At 39.4% G+C, this 15,618-nt stretch overlaps 1 long non-coding RNA gene across 2 annotated transcripts in view; it reads left to right on the top strand.

The window, feature by feature from the left end:
- The window catches only part of LOC129060066 (uncharacterized), a 46,349-nt gene that overhangs the window by 28,397 nt on the left and 2,334 nt on the right, over positions 1 to 15,618 (top strand). The window lies entirely within an intron of this gene.

The following is a 15,618-nucleotide window of genomic DNA, read 5'->3' as shown; positions in this document are numbered from 1 at the left end:
TCTTGTACCTTCATTTCTCTCTCTCTGCCTCTATCTCACATGAAGTCTTTTTCCATGGTAACATATTCTCAGAAATTATAATGAATGTAATGAGAAAAAGAGTAACTCATCATTTCAATGTTTTCTTTGCAAACAGCTTTTCAGTTACAACTCAATGGTATTACACGATGGCGTTTATGTAAACAATTCTTACCCTTCTTACTCTCAGGGACATGGGGATGCTCTTCTCCAGATGTTTACCAAACTCTCCTGCAGATGAGATTTTATGTTATAAAAAAATTTCAGAGTTGAATTAATGAATAAAGAGAAGAGACAGAAGTTGTCTAAAACATTCAAGTTTATAAAGACATTTACAGAATGTCCTGGAGTCCTTCAGCTCTCCTGTGATGAAATTCCCTTCCACATCTCTCACATAAAGACAACTTGCCTCAAAGTGAAGAGACTTTTGTGATTAATACTCTGTCTTCATTCAGAAAGGAATTTCCTTATCCCTAAGTGCTAAGTGGTTGAGGATCTCATCTTACCCAATTTTTGTTCCTTGCCTCACTGTGTGTATGTGTGTGTGTGTGTGTGTGTGTGTGTGTGTGTGTGGTCAGAGACTGGCACCTTGCTTTTCCTCCCTGCCTTCTAATTTGACTGAGGACTTCTAGGAGCTTCCCTTTCCTTCCCTGTTTCCTTAGGGAATCTTCAATAGCTAGAAGGCTACATTTTGAGGAGTTGTTTTCCTATGGGCTATAGTTGAATATCAGAGTCAATTTTCACGAAGAAGCAATGTTGCCCAAGAAAATATGTCCTACAGCATAAGCAAATGGAAAAACATTCCATCCTCATGGATAGGAAGAATCAATATTGTGAAAATGGCCATACTGCCCAAAGTAATTTATAGATTCAATGCTATTCCCATCAAGATACTTGATATTCTTCACAGAATTAGAAAAAACTACTTTAAATTTCATATGGAATCAAAGAAGACCCCATATAGCCAAGACAATCCTAAGCAAAAAGAACAAAGCCAGAGGCATCATACTACCTGACTTCAAACTATACTACAAGGCTACAGTAACCAAAACAGCATGGTACTGGTACCAAAACAGACATATAGACAAGTGGAACAGAGCAGAGACCTCAGAAATAACACCACACATCTACAGCTATCTGATCTTCGACAAACCTGACAAAAACAAGCAATGGGAAAAGGATTTCCTATTCAATAAATAGTGCTGGGAAAACTGGCTAGCCATACGCACAAAACTAAAACTGGACCCCTTTCTTACACCTTATACAAAAATTAACTCAAGATGGATTAAAGACTTAAATGTAAAACCCAAAACCATAAAACCCCTAGAAGAAAACCTAGGCAATACCATTCAGGACACAGGCATGGGCAAAGCCTTCATGACAAAAATGCCAAAAGCAATTGCAACAAAAGTAAAAACCGACAAATGGAGTCTAGTTAAACTAAAGAGCTTCTGCACAGCAAAAGAAACTATCATCAGAGAGAACAGGCAACCTACAGAATGGGAGAAAATTTTGGCAATCTACCCATCTGACAAAGGCCTAATATCCAGAATTTACAAGGAACTTAAACAAATTTACAAGAAAAAAGCAAACAACTGCATCAAAAAGTGGGCAAAGGATATGAACAAACACTTCTCAAAAGAAGACATTTATGTGGCCAACAAACACATGAAAAAAAGCTCAACATCACTGATCATTAGAGAAATGCTACTCAAAACCACAATGAGATACCATCTCATGCCAGTCAGAATGGCAATTATTAAAAAGTCAAGAAACAATAGATGCTGGGGAGGCTGAAATAGGAATGCTTTTACACTATTGGGAATGTAAATTAGTTCAACTATTATGGAAGACAGTATGGTGATTCCTCAAGGATCTTGGACCAGAAATATGATGTCACCCAGTAATCCCATGACTGGTTATATACCAAAAGGAATATAAATCATTCTACTATAAAGACACATGCACACATATGTTTATTGTAGCACTATTTGCAATAGCAAAGTCATGGAACCAACCCAAATGCCCATCAATGATAGACTGGATAAAGAAAATGTGGCACATATACACCACGAAATACTATGCAGCCATGAAAAAGGATGAGTTCATGTCCTTTGCAGGGACACAGATGAAGCTAGAAGCCATCATCCTCAGCAAACTAACACAGTAACAGAAAACCAAACACCGCATGTTCTCACTTATAAGTGGGGGTTGAACAATGAGAATACATGGACACAGGTAGGTGAATGACACACACCAGGGCCTGTTAGGGGTTGTGGGGTGAGGGAAGGAAACTAAGAGGACAGGTCAAAAGGTGCAGCAAACCACCATGGCACAGGTATACCTATGTAACAAACCTGTACATTCTGCACATGTATCCCAGAGCTTAAAATTTAAAAAAAAAAAAGGAAATATTAAGAAAAAAGAATATGTGTCCCATAGGCATATGGATAAATACACAGTTGAGCTACATTGTGGCTCTCCAATCATTCATTTGTTAGTTTAACATGTATGTATCTATTTATCAAATGACTGCTATATCCTATGCACTATTTTACAGACTAGGTATTAAGGACTCTTATTCTAGTCCTTAATAGAGTCTATTATAGTCTAAACTATATAGAGTGATATATCCAAGAAACATCCAAGAAAAAATAGTAAAGCAGAGAAGGCAGAGTAAGGAAGAATGGTTATGCTATGTTAGATAGGGTGGTGAGAGAAGGCTTCTCTGAGGAGATAACATTTTAATAAAGACCTGAAAGAGGCCAGGCACGGTGGCTCATGACTGTAATCCCAGCACTTTGGGAGGCTGAAGCAGGAGGATCACTTGTGGTCAGGAGTTTGACACCAGCCTGGCCAACATGGTGAAACCCTGTCTCTACTAAAAATACAAAAATTAGCCGGGCATGGTGGTGAGCACCTGTAATCCCAGCTACTCAGGAGGCTGGGGCAGGAGAATCTCTGGAACCCAGGAGGTGGAGGTTGCAATGAGCTGAGATCATGCCACTGCATTCCAGCCTGGGTGACAGAGTAAGATTCCATGTCAAAAAAAGAACAAAAAAAGAAAGAAAAACCTGAAGGAGAAGAAAGTCTTGCATGAAATCGAGGGAAGAACATTTTAGGCAGAGGATTCGGCAAGTGCAAAGGATCTACCTGAGGTAGTTGTGAATGTGTGTTCCAGGAAGAGCAAGAAGACCAGTGAGGATAGAGTACAATAAAAGAATGGAAGTACATTAGGCAATGAGGACAGAGAAGTGCAGGTGGACAAACCCTATGAAAAAATTGCAAGAACTTCGGTTCTGCTCTAAGTAACATGGAAAGCTACAAGGGATTTGAGCAGATATCTGGCATGATCTGACTTTTATTTGAAAGTTCATGCTGGATACTGTATTGAGAAAAGTCTGAAGGGGATGTGGGTGAGAGTAGAAACATCAAAACCAGTTAGGAATGTTATTGCAATAATAGGTGAGAAATGAGGGTTGTTTAGAACAAGATAAGAGCGGTAGAGATGATGAAAGGAAATATATCTGGAAATATTGTGAAGGTCAAGTTAATAAGCCAATGTCTATGGATACAATAAGGGATGAGCAAAAAAATAGTGTTGAGATGACTGGGTCTTATTGAAGTGTTGCATTGTCAATCTCCAAATGAAATCTATACTATCAATAATGCTTATGATTACAGATGAGAAAACAGAAGTTCAGAGAGGTTAGGTAATTCATCTACAGTCACGCAGGGTGCAGGAGGAGGAAGCAAGGCTTAAACCCAGATCTATTTGATCAGAATCCATACTTTTAAACAGTACTACTTAATAACACACTTTTTAAAGAAAACTTTTATTTTAAGTTAAGGATTACATGTGCAAATTTGTTATATAGGAAAGTTGTGTCATGGGATTTGTTGTATAGATTATGTCATAACCCATAATCTGTGGGTACCTATTAGTTATTTTTCCTGATCCTCTCTCTTCTCCCACACTCCACCCTCCAATAGGCCTCAGTGTGTGTTGTTTCCATCTATGTGTCCATGTATTCTCATCATTTAACTCCCACTTATAAGTGAGAACATGCAGTATTTGGTTTTCTCTTCCTGTGTTAGTTTGCTAAGGATAATGGCCTCTAGCTCCATGCATATTTCTGCAAAGAACACATCATTCTTTTTATGGCTGCATAGTATTCCGTGGTGTATATGTACCAAATTTTCTTTATCCAGTCTACTATTGATGGGCATTTAGGTTGATTCTATGTCTTTGCTATTGTGAATAGTGCTGCAATGAACATATGGATGCATGTTTGTTTATAATAGAATGATTTATATTTCTTTGGGTATATACTCAGTAATGGGATTGCTGGTTGAATGATATTCCTGTTTTTAGGCCTTTGAGAAATCACCACACTGTCTTCCACAGTGGTTGAACTAATTTACACTCCTACCAACAATGTATAAGCGTTCCTTTATCTCCACAACCTCACAAGTGCCTGTTATTTTTTGGTGTTTTATAATAGCCATTCTGACTAGTATAAGATGGTATCTCATTGTGGTTTTGATTTGCATTCCTCTAATGATCAGTGATGCTAAGCTTTTTTTCATATGACTGTTGGCCTCATCTATGTCTTCTTTTGAGAAGTGTTCATGCCCTTTGCCCACTTTTTAATGGGGTTGCTTTTTTTTCTTGTAAATTTAAGTTCTTTATGAATGCTAGACATTAGACCTATGTCAGATGTGTAGTTTGCAAATTTTTTCTCCCATTCTGTAGGTTGTCTGTTCACTCTGTTGATAGTTTATTTTGCTGTGCATAAGTTCTTTAGTTTAATTAGCTCCCATTTGTTAATTTTTGCTTTTGTTGCAATTGCTTTTGGCATCTTCATCATCAAATCTTTGCCTGTTCCTATGTCCACAATGGTATAGCCCAGATTGTCTTCCAGGGTTTTTATTTTGGAGTTTTACATTTCAGTCTTTAATCCATCTTGTGTTAATTTTTGTATATGGTGTAAGGAAGGGATCCAGTTTCACTCTTCTGCATATGTCTGGCCAGTTATCACAGTACCATTTATTGAATAGGGAATCCTTTCCTCATTGTGTGTTTTTGTCAGGTTTGTCAAAGATCAGCTAGTTGTAGGTGTGCAGCCTTAGTTCTGGGTTCTCTATCCTGTTCCATTGGTCTATGTTTTTGTACCAGTACCATGCTGTTTTGATTACTGTAGACCTGTAGCATAGTTTGAAGCTGGGTAGGGTGATGTCTCCAGCTTTGTTCTTTTTACTTAGTATCGCCTTGGCTATTTGGGCTCTTTTTTTGGTTCCATATGAATTTTAAAGTAGTTTTTTCTAGTTCTGTGAAAAAATGTCATTGATAGTTTAATAGGAATAGCACTGAATCTATGAATTGCTTTGGGCAGAATGGCCATTTTAATGACATTGATCCTTCGTATCCGTGAGCATAGAATGTTTTTCCATTTGTTTGTGCCATCTCTGATTTCTTTGAGCAGTGTTTTGCAGTTCTTGTTGTAGAGATCTTTCACCTCCCTGGTTAGCTGTATTCCTAGGTATTTTATTTTGAGTGTGTGGCAATTGTGAATGGGATTTCATTCCGATTTGGCTCTCAGCTTGACTGTTGTTGGTGTATAGGAGGGCTAGTAATTTTTGCACATTGATTTAGTATCCTGAAATTTTGCTGAAGTTATTTGTCAGCTTAAGGAGCTTTTGGACCAAGACTATGGGGTTTTCTGAATATAGGATCATGTCTGAAAACAGGAATAGTTCGACTTCCTCTCTTCCTATTTGGATACTATTTCTTTCTTTCTTTTGCCTGATTGTCTTGTGCTGGTTTTCAAGGAAAATGCTTCTAGCTTTTGCCCATTCAGTATGATGTTGGCTGTGGGCACTTATTATTTTGAGGTATGTCCTTTCGATACCTAGTTTATTGAGAGTTTTTAACATGAAGTGGTGTTAAATTTTATCAAAAGCATTTTCTGCATCTATTGAGACAATTATGTGGGTTTTGTCTTTAGTTCTGTTTATGTGATGAATCATATTTATCAATTTGTTTATGTTGACCCAACCTTGCATCTCATAGATAAAGACTACCTTGTCATGGTGGAAAAACTTTTTGATGTGCTGCTGGATTAGGTTTGCCAGTATTTTGTTGAGAATTTTTGCATCAATGTTCATCAAGGATATTGGCCTGAAGTTTCTTTTTTTGTTGTCTCCCCCAGGTTGGTATCAGGATAATACTGGCCTCACAGAATGAGTCTGGAAACAATCCCTCCTTCTCAATTTTTTGGACTAGTTTAAGCAGGAATGGCATCAGCTCTTCTTTGTACATCTGGTAAAATTCAGCTGTGAATCTGTCTGGTTCTGAGAATTTTTTGGTTGGTAGCTTATTTATTACTGACTCAATTTCAGAGCTCATTACTGGTGTGTTTGCAGATTCAATTTCTTCCTTGTTCAGTCTTGGAAGGTTTTATATGTCCAGAAATCTATCCATTTCTGCTAGATTTTCTGGTTTATGTGCTCAGAGGTGTTCATAATATTCTCTGATGGTTATTTGTATGTCTGTTGGATCAGTGGTAACATCCCCCTTGACATTTCTGGTTGTGTTTCTGTGAATCTTTTCTCTTTTCTTCTTTCTTAGTTTTTCTAGTGGTCTATATTATTAATTTTTTCAAAAAACCAGTTCCTGGATTCATTGATCTTTTGAATAGTTTTGTGTGTCTCAGCCTCCTTCAATTCAGCTCTCATTTTGATTCTTTCTTCTCTTTTGCTAGCTTGGGATTGGTTTGCTCTTAGTTCTCTATTTCTTTTAGTTGTGATGTAATAATAGGTTGCCAAATTGAGATCTTTCTAACCTTTTCTTTTTCTTTTTCTTTTTTTTTTTTTGAGACAGGGTCTCACCCTGTCACCCAGGCTGGAGTGCAGTGGTGCAATCTTGGCTCACTGTAACCTCTACCTCCCCAGTTCAAGCAATCCTCATGCCTCATCCTCCCGAGTGGCTGGGACTGCAGGTGTACCCCACCATGCCCAGCTAATTTTTGTATTTTTAGTAGAGGTGGGTTTTGCCTTATTGGCCAGGCTGGTCTCAAACTCCTGACCTTAGGTGATTCACTCACCTTGGCCTCCCAAAATGCTGGGATAACAGGTGTGAGGCACCATGCCCAGCCCTTTCTAACTTTTTTATTGGTCATTTAGTGCCATAAATTTCCCTCTTAGCACTGCCTTAGCTGTGTCCCAGAGATTCTGGTGTGTTGTTTCTTTGTCTTCTTTAGTTTCAAAGAACTTCTTGATGTCTGCCGTAATTTTATTATTTACCCAAAAGTCATTCAGAAGCAGGTTATTCAATTTCCAAGTAATTGTATGGTTCTGAGGGAATTTCTTGGTCTTGATTTCTAATTTGTTTGTGCTGTGGTCCAAGAGATTGTTTGTTATGATTTCAGTTTTTTTGCATTTGCTGAGGAGGGTTTACTTCTGATTATGTGATCGATTTTAGAATAAGTGCCAAGTGGCAGTGAGAAGAATGTATATTCCGTTGTTTTGGAATGGAGAGTTCTGTAGACGTCTATCAGGTCCATTTGATCCAGTGCTGAGTTCAGGTCCTGAATATCTTTGTTAATTTTCTATCTTCATGATCTGTCTAATATTGACAGTGGGGTGTTAAAGTCTCCCATTATTGTGGGAGTCTACATCTCTTTGAAGGTCTCTAAGAACTTGCTTTATGAATCTGGGTGCTCTTGTGTTGGGTATATATATATATTTAGGATAGTTAGATTTTCTTGTTGAATTGAACTCTTCACCATTAGGTAATGACCTTCTTTGTGTTTTTGATCTTTGTTGGTTTAAAGTCTGTTTTGTCTGAAAGTAGGATTTCAACCTCTGCTTTTTTCTGTGTTTCAATTTGCTTGGTAGATGTTTATGCATCCCTTTATTTTGAGTGTACATGTGTCACTGCATGTGAGATATGCAAGCTGGATAAAGCACCAAGACTTGTTGGTGTGCTGTCTTCAAGAGACTGGATAAAGTAGACAGCATACCAGCGGGTCTCCATTCTTTATCCAGTGTGCCACTCCATGTCTTTTAATTGGGGCATTTAGCCAATTTACATTCAAGGTTAGTATTGATATATGTGGATTTGTTCTGTTCATCATGATGTTATCTGGTTATTTTGCAGACTTGTTTACATGGTTGCTTTATAGTGTCACTGATCTGTGTACTTCAGTGTGTTTTTGTAGAGGCTGGTAACAGTCTTTCCTTTCAATGTTTAGTGCTTTCTTCAGGAGCTCTTGTAAGGCAGGTTTAATGGCAATGAATTCCTTGAGCATTTGCTTTTTTGAAAAGGATCTTATTTCTTCCTCACTTAAGAAATTCTAGGTTGGAATTTTTCTTTTTTCTTTTTTTTTTTTTTTGAGACAGAATGTTGCTGTCACCTGGGCTGGAGTGCAGTGGTGCAATCTTGGCTTACTGCAACCTCTGCCTCCCGGGTTGAAGCAATTCTCCTGCCGCAGCCTCCCTAGTAGCTGGGATTACAGGTGCATACCACCACACCTGGCTAATTTTGTATTTGTAGTAGAGACAGGGTTTCACCATGTTGGTCAGGCTGATCTCGAACTCCTGACGTCAGGTGATCTGCCTGCCTCAGCCTCCCAAAGTGCTGGGATTGCAGGCATGAGCCACCATGCCCAGCCTCTTTTCTTTAAGAACGTTGAATATTGGCCCCAGTCTTTTCTGGCTTGTAGGGTTTCAGCTGAGAGGCCTGCTGTTTGTCTGATGGACTTCCCTTTGTAGCTGTCTTTAAGATTTTTTTTCTTATATTCACTTTTTTATTCAGAATTTAAAAACTATAATCAGAGGCACTTAATGGTCACATTCTTACTTTTTAAAATTTATGTTATATAGCTGTTAAATGCTTGTGTTAAAAAAGTTATAAAATTTCAAGCATACCCCAAAGCAGACAGAGTAGTATAATGACACCCATATATTCGTCATGCACTTGAACAATTAATGTCTTGTCAAGTCTTGTTTCTTCTATCCCCTATCTATCCTTCTATCTTTTTTTTATATATACTTTAAGTTCTAGGGTACAGATTTGTTACATATGTATACATGTGCCATGTTGGTGTGCTGCACCCATTAACTCGTCATTTACATTAGGTATATCTCCTAATGCTATCCCTACCACCTCCCCCCACCCCACGACAGGCCTCGGTGTATGATGTTCCCCATCCTGTGTCCAAGTGTTCTCATTATTCAATTCCCACTAATGAGTGAGAATACGCGGTGTTTGGTTTTCTGTCCTTGTGATTGTTTGCTCAGAATGATGGTTTCCAGCTTCATTAATGTCCCTACAAAGGACATGAACTCATCCTTTTTGATGGCTGAATAGTATTCCATGGTGTGCCACATTTTCTTAATCCAATCTATCATTGATGGACATTTGGGTTGGTTCCAAGTCTTTGCTATTGTGAATAGTGCCGCAATAAACATACATGTGCATGTGTCTTTATAGCAGCATGATTTATAATCCTTTGGGTATACACCCAGCAATGGGATGGCTGGGTCAAATGGTATTTCTAGTTCTAGATCCTTGAGGAATCACTGCACTGTCTTCCACAATGGTTGAACTAGTTTACAGTCTCACCAATGTGTAAAAGTGTTCCTATTTCTCCACATCTTCTCCAGCATCTGTTGTTTCCTGACTTTTTAATGATCACCATTCTAACTGGTGTGAGATGGTATCTCACTGTGGTTTTGATTTGCATTCTCTGATGGCCGGTGATGATGAGCATTTTTTCATGTGTCTGTTGGCTGCATAACTGTCTTCTTTGGAAACGTGTCTGTTCATATCCTTTGCCCACTTTTTGATGGGGTTGATTTTTTCTTGTAAACTTGTTTAATTTCTTTGTAGATTCTGGATATTAGCCCTTTGTCAGATTAGTAGATTGCAAAAATTTTCTCCCATTCTGTAGGTTGCCTGTTCACTCTGATGGTGGTTTCTTTTGCTGTGCAGAAGCTCTTTAGTTTAATTAGATCCCATTTGTCAATTTTGGCTTTTGTTGCCATTGCTTTTGGTGTTTTAGACATGAAGTCCTTGCCCATGCCTATGTCCTGAATGGTATTGCCTAGGTTTTCTTCTAGGGTTTTTATGGTTTTAGGTCTAACATTTAAGTCTTTTATCCAACTTGAATTAATTTTTGTATAAGGTGTAAGGAAGGGATCCAGTTTCAGCTTTCTACATATGGCTAGCCAGTTTTCCCAGCACCATTTATTAAACAGGGAATCCTTTCCCCATTTCTTGTTTTTGTCAGGTTTGTCAAAGAGCAGATGGTTCTAGATGTGTGGTATTATTTCTGAGGGCTCTGTTCTGTTCCATTGATCTATATCTCTGTTTTGGTACCAGTACCATGCTGTTTTGGTTACTGTAGCCTTGTAGTATAGTTTGAAGTCAGGTAGCGTGATGCCTCCAGCTTTGTTCTTTTGGCTTAGGATTGTCTTGGCGATGTGGGCTCTTTTTTGGTTCCATATGAACTTTCAAGTAGTTTTTTCCAATTCTGTGGAGAAAGTCATTTGTAGCTTGATGGGGATGGCATTGAATCTATAAATTACCTTGGGCAGTATGGCCATTTTCATGATATTGATTCTCCCTATCCATGAGCATAGAATGTTTTTCCATTTGTTTGTGTCCTCTTTTATCTTGTTGAGCAGTGGTTTGTAGTTCTCCTTGAAGAGGTCCTTCACGTCCCTTGTAAGTTGGATTCCTAGGTATTTTATTCTCTTTGAAGCAATTGTGAATGGGAGTTCTCTCATGATTTGGCTCTCTGTCTGTTACTGATGTATAGGAATGCTTGTGATTTTTGCACATTGATTTTGTATCCTGTGACTTTGCTGAAGTTGCTTATCAGCTTAAGGAGCTTTTGGGCTGAGACAATGGGGTTTTCTAAATATACAATCATGTCATCTGCAAACAGGGACAATTTGACTTCCTCTTTTCCTAATTGAATATGTTTATTTCTTTCTCATGCCTGATTGCCCTGGCCAGAACTTCCAACGCTATGTTGAATAGGAGTGGTGAGAGAGGGCATCCCTGTCTTGTGCCAGTTTTCAAAGGGAATGCTTCCAGTTTTTGCCCATTCAGTATGATATTGGCTGTGGGTTTGTCATAGATGGCTCTTATTATTTTGAGGTATGTCCCATCAATACCTAATTTATTGAGAGTTTTTAGCATGAAGGGCTCTTGAATTCTGTCAAAGGCCTTTTCTGCATCTATTGAGATAATCAGGTGGTTTTCTTCCTTGGTTCTGTTAATATGATGGATTACATTTATTGATTTGTGTATGTTGAACTAGACTTGCATCCCAGGGATGAAGCCAATTTGATCATGGTGGATAAGTTTTTGATGTGCTGCTGGATTCAGTTTGCCGGGATTTTATTGAGGATTTTTACATCGATGTTTATCAGGGATATTGGTCTAAAATTCTCTTTTTTGTTCTGTCTCTGCCAGGCTTTGGTATCAGAATGATGCTGGCCTCATAAAATTAGTTAGGGAGTATTCCCTCTTTTTCTGTTGATTGGAATAGTTTCAGAAGGAATGGTACCAGCTCCTCTTTGTACCTCTGGTAGAATTAGGCTGTGAATCTATCTGGTCCTGGACTTTTATGGTTGGTAGGCTATTCATTATTGCCTCAATTTCAGAGCATGTTATTGGTCTATTTAGGGATTCAACTTCTTCCTGGTTTAGTCTTGGGTGGGTATATGTGTCCAGGAATTTATCCATTTCTTCTAGATTTTCTAGTTTATTTGCATAGAGGTGTTTATAGTATTCTCTGATGGTAGTTTGTATTTCTGTAGCATCGGTGGTGATATCCCCTTTATCATTTTTTATTGCATCTGTTTGATTCTTCTCTCTTTTCTTCTTTATTAGTCTTGCTAGCGGTCTATCAATTTTGTTGATCTTTTTAAAAAACCAGCTCCTGGATTCATTAATTTTTGAAGGGTTTTTTGTCTCTCTATCTCTTTCAGTTCTGCTCTGATCTTAGTTATTTCTTGCCTTCTGCTAGCTTTTGAATGTGTTTGCTTTTGCTTTTCTAGTTCTTTTAATTGTGATGTTAGGGTGTCAATTTTGGATCTTTCCTGCTTTCTCTTGTGGGCATTTAGTGCTATAAATTTCCCACTACAGAATGCTTTAAATGTGTCCCAGAGATTCTGGTATGTTATGTCTTTGTTCTCATTGGTTTCAAAGAACATCTTTATTTCTGCCTTCATTTCGTTATGTACCCAGTAGTCATTCAGGAGCAGGTTGTTCAGTTTCCCTGTAGTTGAGTGGTTTTGAGTGAGTTTCTTAATCCTGAGTTCTAGTTTGATTGCACTGTGGTCTGAGAGACAGTTTGTTATAATTTCTGTACTTTTACATTTGCTGAGGAGTGCTTTACTTCCAACTATGTGGTCATTTTTGGGATAAGTGTGATGTGGTGCTGAGAAGAATGTATATTCTGTTGATTTGGGGTGGAGAGTTCTGTAGATGTCTATTAGGTCTGCTTGGTACAGAGCTGAGTTCAATTCCTGGATATCCTTGTTAATGTTCTGTCTGGTTTCTCCGTCTAATGTTGACAGTGGGGTGTTAAAGTCTCCCATTATTATTGTGTGGGAGTCTAAGTTTCTTTGTAGGTCTCTAAGGACTTGCTTTATGAATCTGGGTGCTCCTGTATTGGGTGCATATATATTTAGGACTGTTAGCTCTTCTTGTTGCATTGATCCCTTTACCATTATGTAATGGCCTTCTTTGTCTCTTCTGATCTTTGTTGGTTTAAAGTCTGTTTTTATGAGAGACTAGGATTGCAACCCCTGCTTTTTTTGTTTTCCATTTGCTTGGTAGATCTTCCTCCATCCTTTTATTTTGAGCCTATGTGTGTCTCTGCACATGAGCTGGGTCTCCTGAATACAGCACACTGATGGGTCTTGACTCTTTACCCAATTTGCCAGTCTGTGTCTTTTAATTGGAGCATTTAGCCCATTTACATTTAAGGTTAATATTGCTATGTGTGAATTTGATCCTGTCATTATGATGTTAGCTGGTTATTTTGCTTGTTAGTTGATGCAGTTTCTTCCTAGCATCAATGGTCTTCACAATTTGGCATGTTTTTGCAGCGGCTGGTACTGGTTGTTCCTTTCCATGTTTAGCACTTCCTTCAGGAGCTCTTGTAAGGCAGGCCTGGTGGTGACAAATCTCTCAGCATTTGCTTGTCTGTAAAGGATTTTATTTCTCCTTCGCTTATGAAGCTTAGTTTGGCTGGATATGAAATTCTGGGTTGAAAATTCTTTTCTTGAAGAATGTTGAATATTGGCCTTGACTCTCCTCTGGCTTGTAGAGTCTCTGCCAAGAGATCCGCTGTTGGTCTGATGGGCTTCCCTTTGTGGGTAACCTGACCTTTCTCTCTGACTGCCCTTAACATTTTTTCCTTCATTTCAACTTTGGTGAATCTGACAATTATATGTCTTGGAGTTGCTCTTCTCAAGGAGTATCTTTGTGGCATTCTCTGTATTTCCTGAATTTGAATGTTGGCCTGCCTTGCTAGTTGGGGAAGTTCTCCTGGATAATATCCTGAAGAGAGTTTTCCAACTTGGTTCCATTCTCCTCATCACTTTCAGGTACACCAATCAAATGTAGATTTGGTCTTTTCACATAGTCCCATATTTCTTGGAGGCTTTGTTCACTTCTTTTTACTCTTTTTTTCTCTAAACTTCTCTTCTTGCTTCATTTCATTCATTTGATCTTCAATCACTGATACCCCTTCTTCCAGTTGATTGAATGGGCTACTGAAGCCTGTGCATGTGTCACGTAGTTCTCGTGCCATGGTTTTCAGCTCCATCAGGTCATTTAAGGCCTTCTCTACACTGTTTATTCTATTTAGGCATTCATCTAATCTTTTTTCAAGGTTTTTAGCTTCTTTGTGATGGGTTCGAACGTCCTCCTTTAGCTCAGAGAAGTTTGTTATTACTGGTCATCTGAAGCCTTCTTCTCTCAACTTGTCAAAGTCATTCTCTGTCCAGCTTTGTTCCATTGCTGGTGAGGAGCTGCATTCCTTTGGAGAAGAAGAGGCGCTCTGATTTTTAGAATTTTTAGCTTTTCTGCTCTGGTTTCTCCCCATTTTTGTGGTTTTATCTACCTTTGGTCTTTGATGATCGTGACGTACAGATGGGGTTTTGGTGTGGATGTCCTTTCTATTTGTTAGTTTTCCCCCTAACAGTCAGGACCCTCAGCTGCAGGTCTGTTGGAGTTTGCTGAAGGTCCACTCCAGACCCTGTTTGCCTGGGTATCAGCAGTGGAGGCTGCAGAACAGCAAATATTGCAGAACGACAAATGTTGCTGCCTGATCGTTCTTCTGGAAGCTTTGTCTCAGAGGGGAACCCGGCTGTATGAGGTGTCAGTTGGCCCCTACCAGGAAGTGCCTCCTAGTTAGGCTACTTGGGGGTCAGGGACCCACTTGAGGCAGTCTGTCCGTTCTTAGATCTCAAACTCCATGCTGGGAGAATCACTTCTCTATTCAAAGCTGTCAGACAGGGACGTTTAAGTCTGCAGAAGTTTCTGCTGCCTTTTGTTCAGCTATGCCCTGCCCTCAGAAGTGGAGTCTACAGGGGCAGGCAGGCCTCCTTGAGCTGTGGTGGGCTCCACCCAGTTTGAGCTTCCCAGCCGCTTTGTTTACCTACTCAAGCCTCAGCAATGGCAGGCGCCCCTCCCCCAGCCTCGCTGCTGCCTTGCAGTTCGATCTCAGACTGCTGTGCTAGCAGTGAGCGAGGCTCTGTGGGCGTGGGACCCTCCGAGCCAGATGCGGGATATAATCTCCTGGTGTGCCATTTGCTAAGAGTGTTGGAAAAGTGCAGTATTAGGGTAGGAGTGACCCAATTTTCCAGGTGCTGTCTGTCATGGCTTCCCTTGGCTAGGAAACGGAATTCCCCGACCCCTCGAGCTTTCCAGGTGAGGTGATGCCTCGCCCTGCTTCGGCTCTCGCTCTGTGGGCTGCACCCACTGTCTGGCACCCACAGTCCAGCAAGCCCCAGTGAGATGAACCCGGTACCTCAGTTGGAAATGCAGAAATCACCCATCTTCTGCGTCACTGATGCTGGGAGCTGTAGACTAGAGCTGTTCCTATTCGGCCATCTTGGAACCTCTCTCTGCCTTTAACATTTTTTCTTTCATTTTGACCTTGGAGAATCTGATGATTACATGTCTTGGGCATGATCTTCTTGTGAAGTATTTTACTGGGGTTTTCTGCATTTCCTGAATTTGAATGTTCGCCTTTCTAGCTAAGTTGGAGAAGTTCTCATGGATTATATCCTGAAATATGTTTTCCAAGTTGGTTCCATTTTTCCCCATCTCTTTCAGGGACATCAATGAGTCATAGATTTGGTCTCTTTACATAATCCCCTATTTCTCAGAGGTTTTGTTCATTCCTTCTCATTCTTTTTTCTCTATTCTTGTCTGACTGTTTTATTTCAGAAAGGCAGTCTTCAAGCTCTGAGATTCTTTCCTCTGCTTGGTCTATTCTGCTATTAATACTTGTGATTGCATTAATTCTTGTAGTGTGTTTTTCAGCTCTGTTGGGTTGGTTACATTCT

The sequence above is a fragment of the Pongo abelii genome, chromosome 5 (genome assembly GCF_028885655.2).
Source record: "Pongo abelii isolate AG06213 chromosome 5, NHGRI_mPonAbe1-v2.0_pri, whole genome shotgun sequence".
Classification (NCBI taxonomy): domain Eukaryota; kingdom Metazoa; phylum Chordata; class Mammalia; order Primates; family Hominidae; genus Pongo; species Pongo abelii.
This window is presented reverse-complemented; position numbering and strand designations above follow the sequence as displayed.